General features: G+C 48.2%; 1 protein-coding gene across 5 annotated transcripts in view; it reads right to left on the minus strand.

Moving 5' to 3' along the window:
* Window positions 1-18077, minus strand: part of CLINT1 (clathrin interactor 1) — a 209729-nt gene that overhangs the window by 145782 nt on the left and 45870 nt on the right. The window lies entirely within an intron of this gene.

Below are 18077 nucleotides of genomic sequence, written 5' to 3' on the forward strand. Positions count from 1 at the left end.
CCACTGATCGCTGAAATTTTTGAGGCGACCCCCCACCGTACCTGGCTCCGCCTGTGGAGCCCCACCGTCATGCGGCGGACTTGGAAGAAGAAGCGGGGGAGGACTTTTGCTCCTGGGAACCTGCTGTTTGTTGCAGCCTTTTTCCCCTACCTCTGCCTCTGGACAGAAAAGACCCGCCTTTTCCACGCCTGTTTTTCTGGGTCCGAAAGGACTGAACCTGATAAAACGGCGCCTTCTTAGGCTGTGAGGGGACATGGGGTAAAAATGCTGACTTCCCAGACGTTGCTGTGGAAACTAGGTCCGAGAGACCATCCCCAAATAATTCCTCACCCTTATATGGCAACACTTCCATGTGCTTTTTTGAATCTGCATCTCCTGTCCACTGGCGAGTCCATAAGCCTCTCCTAGCAGAAATGGACAATGCACTTACTTTAGATGCCAGTCGGCAGATTTCCCTCTGTGCATCTCTCATATATAAGACTGAGTCTTTTATATGGTCTATGGTTAACAGAATCGTGTCTCTGTCTAATGTGTCAATATTTTCTGACAGTTTATCTGACCATGCAGGGGCAGCACTGCACATCCAAGCTGACGCAATAGCTGGCCTAAGTATAATGCCTGTGTGTGTATATACAGACTTCAGGATCGCCTCCTGCTTTCTATCAGCAGGTTCCTTGAGGGCGGCCGTATCCGGAGACGGTAGTGCCACCTTTTTAGACAAACGTGTGAGCGCTTTATCCACTCTAGGGGGTGTTTCCCAACGTGACCTATCCTCTGGCGGGAAAGGGAACGCCATTAGTACCTTCTTAGGAATTACCAATTTTTTATCAGGGAAAGCCCACGCTTCTTCACACACTTCATTTAATTCATCTGATGGGGGAAAAAATAAGAATTTACTTACCGATAATTCTATTTCTCGGAGTCCGTAGTGGATGCTGGGGTTCCTGAAAGGACCATGGGGAATAGCGGCTCCGCAGGAGACAGGGCACAAAAAGTAAAGCTTTACGATCAGGTGGTGTGTACTGGCTCCTCCCCCTATGACCCTCCTCCAAGCCTCAGTTAGGATACTGTGCCCGGACGAGCGTACACAATAAGGAAGGATTTATGAATCCCGGGTAAGACTCATACCAGCCACACCAATCACACCGTACAACCTGTGATCTAAACCCAGTTAACAGTATGATAACAGAGGAGCCTCTGAAAGATGGCTCCCTACAACAATAACCCGAATTAGGTAACAATAACTATGTACAATTATTGCAGATAATCCGCACTTGGGATGGGCGCCCAGCATCCACTACGGACTCCGAGAAATAGAATTATCGGTAAGTAAATTCTTATTTTCTCTATCGTCCTAGTGGATGCTGGGGTTCCTGAAAGGACCATGGGGATTATACCAAAGCTCCCAAACGGGCGGGAGAGTGCGGATGACTCTGCAGCACCGAATGAGAGAACTCCAGGTCCTCCTTAGCCAGGGTATCAAATTTGTAGAATTTTACAAACGTGTTCTCCCCCGACCACGTAGCCGCTCGGCAGAGTTGTAATGCCGAGACCCCTCGGGCAGCCGCCCAAGAAGAACCCACCTTCCTTGTGGAGTGGGCTTTTACCGATTTTGGCTGTGGCAGGCTTGCCACAGAATGTGCAAGCTGAATCGTACTACAAATCCAGCGAGCAATAGTCTGCTTAGACGCAGGAGCGCCCAACTTGTTGGGAGCATATAGTATAAACAGTGAGTCAGATTTCCTGACTCCAGCTGTCCTTGAAATGTATATTTTTAAAGCTCTGACAACGTCCAACAACTTGGAGTCCTCCAAGTCGCTTGTAGCCGCAGGCACTACAATAGGCTGGTTCAGATGAAATGCTGACACCACCTTAGGGAGAAAATGCGGACGAGTCCGCAGTTCTGCCCTGTCCGAATGGAAAATCAGATATGGGCTTTTGTAAGATAAAGCTGCCAGTTCTGACACTCTCCTGGCCGAAGCCAGGGCTAGTAGCATGGTCACTTTCCATGTGAGATATTTCAAATCCACAGTTTTTAGTGGTTCAAACCAATGAGATTTGAGAAAGTCCAAAACAACATTGAGATCCCACGGTGCCACTGGAGGCACCACAGGGGGCTGTATATGCAGCACTCCCTTAACAAAAGTCTGGACTTCAGGAACTGAAGCCAATTCTTTCTGGAAGAAAATCGACAGGGCCGAAATTTGAACCTTAATAGATCCCAATTTGAGACCCATAGACAATCCTGATTGCAGGAAATGTAGGAATCGACCCAGTTGAAATTCCTCCGTCGGAGCACTCCGATCCTCGCACCACGCAACATATTTTCGCCAAATGCGGTGATAATGTTGCGCGGTTACTTCCTTCCTTGCTTTAATCAAAGTAGGAATGACTTCTTCCGGCATGCCTTTTTCCTTTAGGATCCGGCGTTCAACCGCCATGCCGTCAAACGCAGCCGCGGTAAGTCTTGAAATAGACAGGGACCCTGCTGAAGCAAGTCCCTTCTCAGAGGTAGAGGCCACGGATCTTCCGTGATCATCTCTTGAAGTTCCGGGTACCAAGTCCTTCTTGGCCAATCCGGAACCACTAGTATCGTTCTTACGCCTCTTTGCCGTATAATTCTCAATACTTTTGGTATGAGAGGCAGAGGAGGAAACACATACACCGACTGGTACACCCAAGGCGTTACCAGCGCGTCCACAGCTATTGCCTGCGGATCTCTTGACCTGGCGCAATATCTGTCCAGTTTTTTGTTGAGGCGAGACGCCATCATGTCCACCATTGGTCTTTCCCAACGGGTTACCAGCATGTGGAAAACTTCTGGATGAAGACCCCACTCTCCCGGGTGAAGGTCGTGTCTGCTGAGGAAGTCTGCTTCCCAGTTGTCCACTCCCGGGATGAACACTGCTGACAGTGCTATCACATGATTCTCTGCCCAGCGAAGAATCCTTGCAGCTTCTGCCATTGCACTCCTGCTTCTTGTGCCGCCCTGTCTGTTCACATGGGCGACTGCCGTGATGTTGTCCGACTGGATCAACACCGGTTTTCCTTGAAGCAGAGGTTCTGCCTGGCTTAGAGCATTGTAGATTGCTCTTAGTTCCAGAATGTTTATGTGAAGAGACGTTTCCAGGCTCGACCACACGCCCTGGAAGTTTCTTCCTTGTGTGACTGCTCCCCAGCCTCTCAGGCTGGCGTCCGTGGTCACCAGGATCCAATCCTGTATGCCGAATCTGCGGCCCTCCAATAGATGAGCAACCACCACAGAAGAGATACCCTTGTCCTTGGAGACAGGGTTATCCGCTGGTGCATCTGAAGATGCGACCCTGACCATTTGTCCAACAGATCCCTCTGGAAAATTCTTGCGTGGAATCTGCCGAATGGAATTGCTTCGTAAGAAGCCACCATTTTTCCCAGGACTCTTGTGCATTGATGTACAGACACCTTTCCTGGTTTTAGGAGGTTCCTGACAAGTTCGGATAACTCCTTGGCTTTTTCCTCCGGGAGAAAAACCTTTTTCTGAACCGTGTCCAGAATCATCCCTAGGAACAGCAGACGTGTTGTCGGAATTAACTGGGATTTTGGAATATTCAGAATCCACCCGTGCTGTTTTAGCACTTCTTGAGACAGTGCTAATCCCATCTCTAGCTGTTCTCTGGACCTTGCCCTTATTAAGAGATCGTCCAAGTATGGGATAATTAATACGCCTTTTCTTCGAAGAAGAATCATCATCTCGGCCATTACCTTGGTAAAGACCCGAGATGCCGTGGACAATCCAAACGGCAGCGTCTGAAACTGATAGTGACAGTTCTGTACGACGAACCTGAGGTACCCCTGGTGTGAGGGGTAAATTGGAACGTGGAGATACGCATCCTTGATGTCCAAGGATACCATAAAGTCCCCTTCTTCCAGGTTCGCTATCACTGCTCTGAGTGACTCCATCTTGAACTTGAACTTCTTTATGTACAGGTTCAAGGATTTCAGATTTAGAATAGGTCTTACCGAGCCATCCGGCTTCGGTACCACAAATAGAGTGGAATAATACCCCTTTCCTTGTTGTAAAAGAGGTACCTTGACTATCACCTGCTGAGAGTACAGCTTGTGAATGGCTTCCAAGACCGTCACCCTGTCGGAGGGGGACGTTGGTAAAGCAGACTTCAGGAAACGGCGAGGTGGATCCGTCTCTAGTTCCAACCTGTACCCCTGAGATATTATCTGCAGGATCCAGGGATCTGCCTGCGAGTGAGCCCACTGCGCGCTGAAATTCTTGAGACGACCCCCCACCGCCCCCGAGTCCGCTTGAGAAGCCCCAGCGTCATGCTGAGGCTTTTGTAGAAGCGGGGGAGGGCTTCTGTTCCTGGGAAGGAGCTGCCTGTTGCAGTCTCTTCCCCCTTCCTCTGCCTCGTGGCAGATATGAATATCCCTTTGCTCTCTTGTTTTTAAAGGAACGAAAGGGCTGCGGTTGAAAAGTCGGTGTCTTTTTCTGTTGGGGAGTGACTTGAGGTAAAAAGGTGGATTTCCCGGCTGTAGCCGTGGCCACCAAATCCGATAGACCGACACCAAATAACTCCTCCCCTTTATACGGCAAAACTTCCATATGCCGTTTTGAGTCCGCATCACCTGACCCCTGTCGCGTCCATAAACTTCTTCTGGCCGAAATGGACATAGCACTTACCCGTGATGCCAGTGTGCAAATATCCCTCTGTGCATCACGCATATAAAGAAATGCATCCTTTATTTGCTCTAAAGACAGTAAAACATTGTCCCTATCCAGGGTATCAATATTTTCAATCAGGGACTCTGACCAAGCTACCCCAGCACTGCACATCCAGGCTGTCGCTATAGCTGGTCGTAGTATAACACCTGTATGTGTGTATATACTTTTTTGGATATTTTCCATCCTCCTATCTGCTGGATCTTTAAGTGCGGCCGTCTCAGGAGAGGGTAACGCCACTTGTTTTGATAAGCGTGTGAGCGCCTTGTCCACCCTAGGAGGTGTTTCCCAGCGCGCCCTAACCTCTGGCGGGAAAGGGTATAAAGCCAATAACTTCTTTGAAATTAGCATTTTTTTTTATCGGGGGCAACCCACGCTTCATCCCACACCTCATTTAATTCATCTGATTCAGGAAAAACTATAGGTAGTTTTTTCACACCCCACATAATACCCTGTTTTGTGGTACCTGTAGTATCAGCAATATGTAACGCCTCCTTCATTGCCAAAATCATATAACGTGTGGCCCTACTGGAAAATACGGTTGATTCATCACCGTCGCCACTGGAATCAGTGCCTGTGTCTGGGTCTGTGTCGACCGACTGAGGCAAAGGGCGTTTTACAGCCCCTGACGGTGTTTGAGGCGCCTGGACAGGTGCTAATTGATTGTCCGGCCGTCTCATGTCGTCAAACGACTGCTTTAGCGTGTTGACACTATCCCGTAATTCCATAAATAAAGGCATCCATTCTGGTGTCGACCCCCTAGGGGGTGACATCCCCATATTTGGCAATTGCTCCGCCTCCACACCAATATCGTCCTCATACATGTCGACACACACGTACCGACCCACAGCAGACACACAGGGAATGCTCTTAAAGAAGACAGGACCCCACTAGCCCTTTGGGGAGACAGAGGGAGAGTTTGCCAGCACACACCAAAAAACGCTATATATGACAGGGATAGCCTTATAATAAGTGCTCCCTGTATAGCTGCTTTAATAATATAATTTTGCCACAATTTTGCCCCCCCTCTCTTGTTTTACCCTGTTTCTGTAGTGCAGTGCAGGGGAGAGCCTGGGAGCCTTCCTGACCAGCGGAGCTGTGTGAGGAAAATGGCTCTGTGTGCTGAGGAGATAGGCCCCGCCCCTTTTTCGGCGGGCTCGTCTCCCGCTCTTTAGTGGATTCTGGCAGGGGTTAAATATCTCCATATAGCCCCCGGAGGCTATATGTGAGGTATTTTTAGCCAAAATAGGTTTTCATTTGCCTCCCAGGGCGCCCCCCTCCCAGCGCCCTGCACCCTCAGTGACTGCCGTGTGAAGTGTGCTGAGAGGAAAATGGCGCACAGCTGCAGTGCTGTGCGCTACCTTAAGAAGACTGAGGAGTCTTCTGCCGCCGATTCTGGACCTCTTCTCGTTTCAGCATCTGCAAGGGGGCCGGCGGCGAGGCTCCGGTGACCATCCAGGCTGTACCTGTGATCGTCCCTCTGGAGCTAATGTCCAGTAGCCAAGAAGCCAATCCATCCTGCACGCAGGTGAGTTCACTTCTTCTCCCCTAAGTCCCTCGTTGCAGTGATCCTGTTGCCAGCAGGACTCACTGTAAAATAAAAAACCTAAGCTAAACTTTTCTAAGCAGCTCTTTAGGAGAGCCACCTAGATTGCACCCTTCTCGGCCGGGCACAAAAATCTAACTGAGGCTTGGAGGAGGGTCATAGGGGGAGGAGCCAGTACACACCACCTGATCGTAAAGCTTTACTTTTTGTGCCCTGTCTCCTGTGGAGCCGCTATTCCCCATGGTCCTTTCAGGAACCCCAGCATCCACTAGGACGATAGAGAAACTACGGGTAGTTTTTTCTCTCCAAACATAATACCCTTTTTAGTGGTACCTGTAGTTATATCAGAAATGTATAACACCTCTTTCATTGCCTCAATCATGCAGTGAATGGCCTTAGTGGGCATCAGGTTAGACTCATCGTCGTCGACACTGGTGTCAGTATCAGTGTCGACATCTGGGTCTGTTTGAGGTAGCGGGCGTTTTAGAGCCCCTGACGACCCATGCGACGCCTGGGCAGGCACGAGCTGAGAAGTCGGCTGTCCCACATTTGGCATGTCGTCGATTTTCTTATATAAGGAGTCTATACGTGCACTCATTACTTTCCATAAGCCCATCCACTCAGGTGTCTGCCCCGCAGGGGGTGACATCCCTTCTAAAGGCATCTGCTCCGCCTCCACATCATTATCCTCATCAAACATGTCGACACAGCCGTACCGACACACCGCACACACACAAGGAATGCTCCGAATGAGGACAGGACCCACAAAAGCCCTTTGGGGGGACAGAGTGAGAGTATTCCAGCACACACCAGAGCGCTATATAATGCAGGGACTAACTGAGTTATGTCCCCTATAGCTGCTTTTTATATTATATATATATTGCGCCCAAATTTAGTGCCCCCCCTCTCTGTTTTTACCCTGTTCTGTAGTGTAGACTGCAGGGGAGAGCCAGGGAGCTTCCTTCCAGCGGATCTGTGAAGGAGAAATGGCGCCAGTGTGTCTGAGGGAGATAGCTCCGCCCCTTTTCCGCAGCCTATTCTCCCGCTTTTTTCTGGATTCTGGCAGGGGTATTTACCACATATATAGCCTCTGGGGCTATATATTGTGGTATTTTTGCCAGCCAAGGTGTTTTTATTACTGCTCAGGGCGCCCCACCCCCCCCAAGCGCGCTGCACCCTCAGTGACCGGAGTGTGAAGTGTGCATGAGGAGCAATGGCGCACAGCTGCAGTGCTGTGCGCTACCTTGGTGAAGACTGATGTCTTCTGCCGCCGTTTTTCCGGACCTCTTCTTGCTTCTGGCTCTGTAATGGGGGCGGCGGCGCGGCTCCAGGACCGAACACCAAGGACTGGGCCTGCGGTCGATCCCTCTGGAGCTAATAGTGTCCAGTAGCCTAAGAAGCCCAATCCGGCTGCAAGCAGGCGAGTTCGCTTCTTCTCCCCTTAGTCCCTCGCTGCAGTGAGCCTGTTGCCAGCAGGTCTCACTGAAAATAAAAAACCTAAAACTATACTTTCTTCTAAGGGCTCAGGAGAGCCCCTAGTGTGCATCCAACCTCGGCCGGGCACGAAATCTAATTGAGGCTTGGAGGAGGGTCATAGTGGGAGGAGCCAGTGCACACCAGGTAGTCATAAATCTTTCTAGAGTGCCCAGCCTCCTTCGGAGCCCACTATTCCCCATGGTCCTTACGGAGTTCCCAGCATCCACTAGGACGTTAGAGAATTTACAGTTAGGAGCTGATTGGTTGGTACTTTATCACGGTGCTATTTCTCACTCTCCAAGGCTCGATAAATATGGGCCAAGATTTTTAAATTATTTATTTATTTTAACTGTGTACCACTCCAAAGTGCAGCAGTCAGATCTCACCCTCTCATATACCCCTTTCACGCCGCCTGAGGCGTGTCGCACCCGGAAGCCTGACACGGGAGCTCCCAGGTTGCGACCCGCCTCAGGCAACCCGGTACATTGCCGGGTTGGTGACGTCAGCGATGACGCAATGAGGGCGGCGCTTGGAGATCATGTGATCATGCTGCCCATACACACACAGTTTACGGGAAACTGTTCGCTTTGACCCGGCTCCCATTCACACTGCACTTCGAGCCGGATTAAACACGAGCTCGACCCTGCTCGCTACCAGGGTTGAAATACCGGTATTTTCCCCCGGCACCTTTCATACCGCACATGAACACGGCTTATGTGCGCTTATGTGCCAATAACCCGTGTTCATAGCTGGCGGTCTGAAAGGGGTATTACTCTATCTACTGAAAGGGTCCCCGCAGAACACTAAACTATAGAGAAAATTACTCACCATTTAGCAAGAATAGAACTAATGACTGCAGTATAACAAAACTAAAACCCTGTACCTCCGCAGCTCCAGCACAAAGGAACAGATTCATTTTCCACGGATTCATTGTTGGAGTAGAACACTGTTTAAAAAAACTAAAGAAACACTAAAAATTATAAAGGAAAAATGGCGAAATAAGTCACAGTGCGGCAGATGCATTAAGCCTAGAGAAGTGATAAAGCAGTGATAAGTGTAAGGTGATAACGCACCTGCCAATCAGCTCCTGTCATTTTTCAAACCTGTAATGATTGGCTGGTGCGTTATCACCTTACACTTATCACTGCTTTATTACTTCTCCAGGCTTATTACATCTGCCCCAATGTTTTGTATTTTACGCCGATATGGCAATTTGGGTCCTGAAAATACAAGCAGCCGTCCCACCAAGGTCAGTGAGGACACAATGCAGAGGAAGTATACGTAATATCATTGTAGTTCTTTACACCAAACCATTTACAGCCTTATGACATGAAGCGCGTTTAACAATGTTTCAGCACTTTCTCATGAGTGATGCAACAGGCGGCAACCATTACAAGGGTGATGGTATAAGTTACAGGTGCAGCTTATTGCAGTGAAGTTGTTGTACTTATGGAAAAACCACTGCTCATCGAAATGGGTGACTGGTCAGCGTCTTCATCGCAGGCATGGGACTAGGGCTAGTCCTTCCCAATTCATTAACTGCAGCAATGTGTGTAACAAGAGGTATAGGGGGCAGATGTAGCAAACCTTGGAGAGAGATAAAGTAACAACCTGTCAGCTCCTGTCATTTTTCAAACACAGCCTGTAAAATGGCAGTTAGAAGGTGATTGGCTGGTACTTTATCTCTCTCCAAAGTTTGACACATCTCCACCTCAATCACAAAGAAGAAACTGTGCAACCCTCTACAAGATACCTCCCATAGATTCAATTGGCGTCGTGTTATGAGGGGTGTAATATTAAGATGATCCAGTACACAGGCAACCATTTCTGTGTGCTGAATTAGGGTATCAGATTACTTATAAATGGTGACACTACCGAGACGCAGTACATTGATCGGGCAACTAAGAGTAAGAGCCTTTTAAAGTGTAGCGGTCAGCATTGATCAAAGTGCTTAAGATGCAACTCAGTCTCAAGCAAATGCATTTTCTGCTCACGATCGTCCATTATGGCAAAGTCTGCCCCCCCATGCATGACATCACCCCTTCAGGTTCCCAGAGCCTAAGTGCTGGAAACCAAAGCTCAGTACAATGAGAGCAGGATTTCTAACAAGCCAGTAGACTGATGTCACTCCTGGGGGAGTCCGGGGGTGCAAGTTTGGACAACAATGGCTCAAGTAGTCCAGCGTTTCATTAGAAAGAGTGCCGTGGAATACTGGACTGTGCAGTTTTGTTTTCTAGGCCGTAATGTAACAGGACGCAGGTTAAAGTGTCCAAATGAAGCTTGCCTTGGTATGCAGATTGTGACAGGTGTCATATAAGAGCAAGTTCAATTATTTCTTCCTTTAGGTCTTAAAGCCCTGGTAATATAAGCAGTGCAAATTTGATGGCACGCGGAGTAATACAACTGGGGGCGTTTTGGTTGCTATTATGTAAAATCTCAGGAAGTTCAAGCTGCCTATGTGTATGGAAATCATAGCACATGAATAATGTCCAATGTCACTGGAGAGAGGAAGAATTATCTGCATTCTGTGCTAAGAGACCAGTGTGGATGCAAATTGGACAATCTCGATGCTGCACCTCTGTCATTCAAACAAAAAGCGATTTCATTACTTTTATGCTTTAACAAATAAAACGACAGCCACTTAATGTAAGACCGTTACATGGCTGAAAGGATTTGCGCTATAATCGGCTACAGCACCATCGTGATGTAATCCACATCCCGGAAATGCACCAATGCTTGCCTGTGATTAGGGCATAAACATATTGGCAAATGGCCACAAGACTGTCATTCAGCACTAATCACTGTTTCCCACTGCAAGAATAGGGAGCACTGATCCCTGTAATTCAGTAATGGGCAACTTTCTGCCAATGAGAGTCATATGCGACCTTGCTGACCAAATTAATTTCTACTACTTGGTAGTCTTTCCACCGATTCTGATTACAGAGCATTCACGCAGACTGTATAACAGGTTAATGATGGGGATGTATTATCAATAGTTGCACAAGCAAACATAGCATAACCTGTCGTTCTGAGCGGATAATGTGATAATTGGATGCTTTTTATCACTTAAAAAATATGTTTTACTATACAATGCTCAAAAAAATAAAGGGAACACTCAAATAACACATCCTAGATCTGAATGAATTAAAATAAGATTTTACTTACCGATAAATCTATTTCTCGTAGTCCGTAGTGGATGCTGGGGACTCCGTCAGGACCATGGGGAATAGCGGCTCCGCAGGAGACAGGGCACAAAAGTAAAGCTTTAGGATCAGGTGGTGTGCACTGGCTCCTCCCCCTATGACCCTCCTCCAAGCCTCAGTTAGGATACTGTGCCCGGACGAGCGTACACAATAAGGAAGGATATTGAATCCCGGGTAAGACTCATACCAGCCACACCGTACAACTTGTGATCTGAACCCAGTTAACAGTATGACAAACGTAGGAGCCTCTGAACAGACGGCTCACAACAATAACAACCCGATTTTTTTGTAACAATAACTATGTACAAGTATTGCAGACAATCCGCACTTGGGATGGGCGCCCAGCATCCACTACGGACTACGAGAAATAGATTTATTGGTAAGTAAAATCTTATTTTCTCTGACGTCCTAAGTGGATGCTGGGGACTCCGTCAGGACCATGGGGATTATACCAAAGCTCCCAAACGGGCGGGAGAGTGCGGATGACTGCAGCACCGAATGAGAGAACTCCAGGTCCTCTTTAGCCAGGGTATCAAATTTGTAGAATTTTACAAACGTGTTCTCCCCCGACCACGTAGCTGCTCGGCAGAGTTGTAATGCCGAGACCCCCCGGGCAGCCGCCCAGGATGAGCCCACTTTCCTTGTGGAATGGGCCTTGACAGATTTTGGTTGTGGCAAGCCTGCCACAGAATGTGCAAGTTGAATTGTGCTACAAATCCAACGAGCAATCGTCTGCTTAGAAGCAGGAGCACCCAGCTTGTTGGGTGCATACAATATAAACAGCGAGTCAGACTTTCTGACTCCAGCCGTTCTTGAAATATATATATTTTCAATGCCCGGACCACGTCCAACAACTTGGAATCCTCCAAATCGTTAGTAGCCGCAGGCACCACAATAGGCTGGTTCAGGTGAAACGCTGATACCACCTTAGGCAGAAAATGAGGATGCGTCCGCAGTTCTGCCTTGTCCGAATGGAAAATCAGATATGGGCTCTTATATGATAAAGCCGCTAATTCTGATACTCTCCTGGCTGAAGCCAGGGCCAGTAGCATGGTTACTTTCCATGTAAGATATTTCAACTCCACCGATTTGAGTGGCTCAAACCAATGGGATTTGAGAAAATCCAAAACTACATTAAGATCCCACGGTGCCACTGGGGGCACAAACGGGGGCTGTATATGTAGTACTCCTTTTACAAAAGTCTGGACTTCAGGAACTGAAGCCAATTCTTTCTGGAAGAAAATCGACAGGGCCGAAATTTGAACCTTAATGGACCCCAATTTGAGGCCCATAGACAATCCTGTTTGCAGGAAATGTAGGAATCGACCCAGTTGAAATTCCTCCGTGGGAGCCTTCCTGGCCTCACACCACGCAACATATTTTCTCCAAATGCGGTGATAATGTTGTGCAGTCACCTCCTTCCTGGCTTTTACCAGTGTAGGAATGACCTCTTCCGGAATGCCTTTTTCCCTTAGAATTCGGCGTTCAACCGCCATGCCGTCAAACGCAGCCGCGGTAAGTCTTGGAATAGACACGGTCCCTGCTGAAGCAGGTCCCGTCTTAGAGGTAGAGGCCACGGATCCTCCGTGAGCATCTCTTGAAGTTCCGGGTACCAAGTTCTTCTTGGCCAATCCGGAGCCACGAGTATCGTTCTTACTCCCCTTTGCCGTATAATTCTCAGTACTTTTGGTATGAGAGGCAGAGGAGGGAACACATACACTGACTGGAACACCCACGGTGTTACCAGAGCGTCCACAGCTATTGCCTGAGGGTCTCTTGACCTGGCGCAATACCTGTCCAGTTTTTTGTTGAGGCGGGACGCCATCATATCCACCTTTGGTTTTTCCCAACGGTTCACAATCATGTGGAAGACTTCTGGATGAAGTCCCCACTCTCCCGGGTGTAGATCGTGTCTGCTGAGGAAGTCTGCTTCCCAGTTGTCCACTCCCGGAATGAACACTGCTGACAGTGCTATCACAGGATCTTCCGCCCAGCGAAGAATCCTTGCAGCTTCTGCCATTGCTGTCCTGCTTCTTGTGCCGCCCTGTCTGTTTACGTGGGCGACTGCCGTGATGTTGTCCGACTGGATCAACACCGGCTGACCCTGAAGCAGGGGTTTTGCCAGACTTAGAGCATTGTAAATCGCTCTTAGCTCCAGTATATTTATGTGACAAGACATCTCCAGGCTTGACCATACTCCCTGGAAGTTTCTTCCCTGTGTGACCGCTCCCCAGTCTCTCAGACTGGCATCCGTGGTCACCAGGACCCAGTCCTGTATGCCGAATCTGCGGCCCTCTAACAGATGAGCACTCTGCAACCACCACAGAAGAGACACCCTTGTCCGTGGTGATAAGGTTATCCGCTGGTGCATCTGCAGATGCGATCCGGACCATTTGTCCAACAGATCCCACTGAAAAGTTCGTGCGTGGAATCTGCCGAATGGAATCGCTTCGTAAGAAGCCACCATCTTTCCCAGGACTCTTGTGCATTGATGCACAGACACTTTTCCTGGTTTTAGGAGGTTCCTGACAAGTTCGGATAACTCCCTGGCTTTCTCCTCCGGAAGAAACACCTTTTTCTGAACCGTGTCCAGAATCATTCCCAGGAACAGCAGACGTGTTGTCGGTGTCAACTGAGATTTTGGAAAATTCAGAATCCACCCGTGTTGTTGCAGCACTAATTGGGTTAGTGCTACTCCGTCCTCTAGCTGTTCTCTGGACCTTGCCCTTATCAGGAGATCGTCCAAGTAAGGGATAATTAATACGCCTCTTCTTCGAAGAAGAATCATCATTTCGGCCATTACCTTGGTAAAGACCCGAGGTGCCGTGGACAATCCAAACGGCAGCGTCTGAAACTGATAATGACAGTTTTGCACCACGAACCTGAGGTACACTTGATGTGAAGGGCAAATTGGGACATGCAGGTAAGCATCCTTTATGTCCAGGGACACCATAAAGTCCCCTTCTTCCAGATTCGCTATCACTGCTCTGAGTGACTCCATCTTGAATTTGAATTTCTGTATGTACAGGTTCAAAGATTTCAGATTTAGAATAGGTCTTACCGAGCCGTCCGGCTTCGGTACCACAAATAGCGTGGAGTAATACCCTTTTCCTTGTTGTAGGAGGGGTACCTTGACTATCACCTGCTGAGAAAACAGCTTGTGAATGGCTTCCAATACCGTCGCCCTGTCTGAGGGAGACGTTGGCAAAGCCGACTTTAGGAACCGGCGAGGGGGAGACTTCTCGAATTCCAACCTGTAACCCTGAGATACTACCTGCAGGATCCAGGGGTCCACCTGTGAGCAAGCCCACTGTGCGCTGAAATTCTTGAGTCGACCCCCCACCGCTCCTGAGTCCGCTTGTAAAGCCCCAGCGTCATGCTGAGGGCTTTGCAGAACCCTGGGAGGGCTTCTGTTCCTGGGCAGGGGCTGCTTGCTGTCCTCTCTTACCCCTTCCTCTGCCCCGGGGCAGATATGACTGTCCTTTTGCCCGCTTGTTCTTATAGGACCGAAAGGACTGCGGCTGAAAAGACGGTGTCTTTTTCTGTTGGGAGGGGGTCTGAGGTAAAAAGGTGGATTTTCCGGCAGTTGCCGTGGCCACCAGATCCGATAGACCGACGCCAAATAATTCCTCCCCTTTATACGGCAATACTTCCATATGTCGTTTAGAATCCGCATCACCTGACCACTGTCGTGTCCATAAACTTCTTCTGGCAGATATGGACATCGCATTTACTCTCGATGCCAGAGTGCAAATATCCCTCTGAGCATCTCGCATATAAAGAAAAGCATCCTTTAATTGCTCTATAGTCAATAAAATACTGTCCCTATCCAGGGTATCAATATTTTCAGTCAGGGAATCCGACCAGACCACCCCAGCACTGCACATCCAGGCTGAGGCGATGGCTGGTCTCAGTATAACACCAGTATGTGTGTATATACTTTTTAGGGTAGTTTCCAGCCTCCTATCAGCTGGATCCTTGAGGGCGGCCGTATCAGGAGACGGTAACGCCACTTGTTTTGATAAGCGTGTGAGCGCCTTATCCACCCTAGGGGGTGTTTCCCAGCGCGCCCTAACCTCTGGCGGGAAAGGGTATAATGCCAATAACTTTTTTGAAATTAGCACTTTTCTATCTGGGTTAACCCACGCTTCATCACATACATCATTCAATTCCTCTGATTCAGGAAAAACTACAGGTAGTTTTTTCACCCCCCACATAATACCCCTTTTTGTGGTACTTGCAGTATCAGAGATATGCAAAGCCTCCTTCATTGCCGTGATCATATAACGTGTGGCCCTACTTGAAAATACGTTTGTTTCTTCACCGTCGACACTAGATTCAGTGTCTGGGTCTGTGTCGACCGACTGAGGTAAAGGGCGTTTTACAGCCCCTGACGGTGTCTGAGACGCCTGGGCAGGTACCAACTGGTTTTCCGGCCGTCTCATGTCGTCAACTGATTTTTGTAATGTGCTGACATTATCACGTAATTCCATAAATAAAGCCATCCATTCCGGTGTCGACTCCCTGGGGGGTGACATCACCATTATCGGCAATTGCTCTGCCTCCACACCAACATCGTCCTCATACATGTCGACACACACGTACCGACACAGCAGACACACAGGGAATGCTCTTATCGAAGACAGGACCCCACTAGCCCTTTGGGGAGACAGAGGGAGAGTTTGCCAGCACACACCCAAGCGCTATAATATATATGGGAACAACCTTATATAAGTGTTGTATCCTTATAGCAGCTTAAATATATAAAATATCGCCAAAAAAGGTGCCCCCCCTCTCTGTTTTACCCTGTTTCTGTAGTGCAGTGCAGGGGAGAGTCCTGGGAGCCTTCCTCACAGCGGAGCTGAGCAGGAAAATGGCGCTGTGTGCTGAGGAGAATAAGCCCCGCCCCCTATTCCGGCGGGCTTTTCTCCCGGAGTTTGAGATATCTGGCATGGGTTTAATACATCCATATAGCCTCAAGGGCTATATGTGATGTATTTTTTAGCCATAAAAGGTATTATACATTGCTGCCCAGGGCGCCCCCAGCAGCGCCCTGCACCCTCCGTGACCTATGGTGTGAAGTGTGTGACAACAATGGCGCACAGCTGCAGTGCTGTGCGCTACCTTCATGAAGACTGAAAAGCCTTCTGCCGCCGGTTTCTGGACCTTCAATCTTCAGCATCTGCAAGGGGGGTCGGCGGCGCGGCTCCGGGACGAACCCCAGGGTGAGACCTGTGTTCCGACTCCCTCTGGAGCTAATGGTGTCCAGTAGCCTAAGAAGCCAATCCATCCTGCACGCAAGTGAGTTGAACTTCTCTCCCCTAAGTCCCTCGATGCAGTGAGCCTGTTGCCAGCAGGACTCACTGAACATAAAAAACCTAAAAACTTTTTCTAAGCAGCTCCTTAAGAGAGCCACCTAGATTGCACCCTGCTCGGATGGGCACAAAAACCTAACTGAGGCTTGGAGGAGGGTCATAGGGGGAGGAGCCAGTGCACACCACCTGATCCTAAAGCTTTACTTTTGTGCCCTGTCTCCTGCGGAGCCGCTATTCCCCATGGTCCTGACGGAGTCCCCAGCATCCACTTAGGACGTCAGAGAAATATTCTTATTAAATACTTTGTTCTTTACATAGTTGAATGTGCTGACAACAAAATCACACAAAAATTATCAATGGAAATCAAATTTATTAACCCATGGAGGTCTGGATTTGGAGTCACCCTCAAAATTAAAGTGGAAAAACACACTACAGGCTGATCCAACTTTGATGTAATGTCCTTAAAACAAGTCAAAATGAGGCTCAGTAGTGTGTGTGGCCTCCTCGTGCCTGTATGACCTCCCTACAACCCACACAAGTGGCTCAGCTAGTGCAGCTCATCCAGGATGGCACATCAGTGCGAGCTGTGGCAAGAAAGTATTATATGTATTATACACAAGAATGTAATATTGTTGATTACCTATTAACTCCTCTTAGTCATGCAATTATGAAGGGCTTTAGTTAATAGTTGCTAATGCCTATTGTAAAAGTAGTTTTATGATCAGTAAGGTAACAGATATGGCATCAGAATACAGTAAGTCAGCCAGCAATAGCTGTGAGATGTACACGTGTATAATTTAACGGCAAGAGGAGCATTAAGTTAATATCTAGTGTAATGTATAGGGAGATAAGCATAAGACCTGACTGACATAGTGGGGGCGATTCAATTATTTTGTACACATCGCTAAATAACAGGCGCCCGACAACAATTATCGTGTTTTTTGCGCCCAATTAAACTGTGTTTAGCAGCGTATAGCAGCTAAACCCACCTACAGATGTGTCCTCTTACATCTTTGCTCCATGTGCTACAAGTCGCATTACACAATGCGTAAGTGCCATGTGACTCAATAGTGCCAAGCATTAATCTTTTTGCAACGTTTTACGTAAACATGCATCTTCGACGCAGTGTAAGGTTATAGTACACAGTGGAAGATTCTGCTGATTAAAATGATATGCAGCATGCCTATATTTTGTGTGCGACTGCAACTTGCATACAAAATGCTATGCTACAGTGTTTTCCTGAACGTGGAATTTTGGATGCAGATACAGCCACAATTACACAGGGAATATAGGCATATCGCATATGATTTTAATCAGTGGAAGCTGCGCGTGCATCCTATTACATTACGTTGCGTATAAGGCGCATTATCACTGAAGAAATGCAAAAATAAGATTTTAAACCTACCGGTAAATCTTTTTCTCCTAGTCCGTAGAGGATGCTGGAGACTCCGTAAGGACCATGGGGTATAGACGGGCTCCGCAGGAGACATGGGCACTCTAAAGACTTTAGAATGGGTATGCACTGGCTCCTCCCTCTATGCCCCTCCTCCAGACCTCAGTTAGAGAAACTGCCCAGAGGAGACGGACAGTACGAGGAAAGGATTTTTTTTAAATCTAAGGGCAAGATTCATACCAGCCCACACCATCCACACCGTATAACTTGGAATATACGAACCAGTTAACAGTATGAAACAAAACAGCATCAGCCCGAGATTGATCAAAACTGTAACATAACCCTTATGTAAGCAAAAACTATATACAAGTCTTGTAGAATTTAGTCCGCACTGGGATGGGCGCCCAGCATCCTCTACGGACTAGGAGAAAAA

Source organism: Pseudophryne corroboree, chromosome 6, assembly GCF_028390025.1.
Source record: "Pseudophryne corroboree isolate aPseCor3 chromosome 6, aPseCor3.hap2, whole genome shotgun sequence".
In the NCBI taxonomy this organism is placed as follows: Eukaryota; Metazoa; Chordata; class Amphibia; order Anura; family Myobatrachidae; genus Pseudophryne; species Pseudophryne corroboree.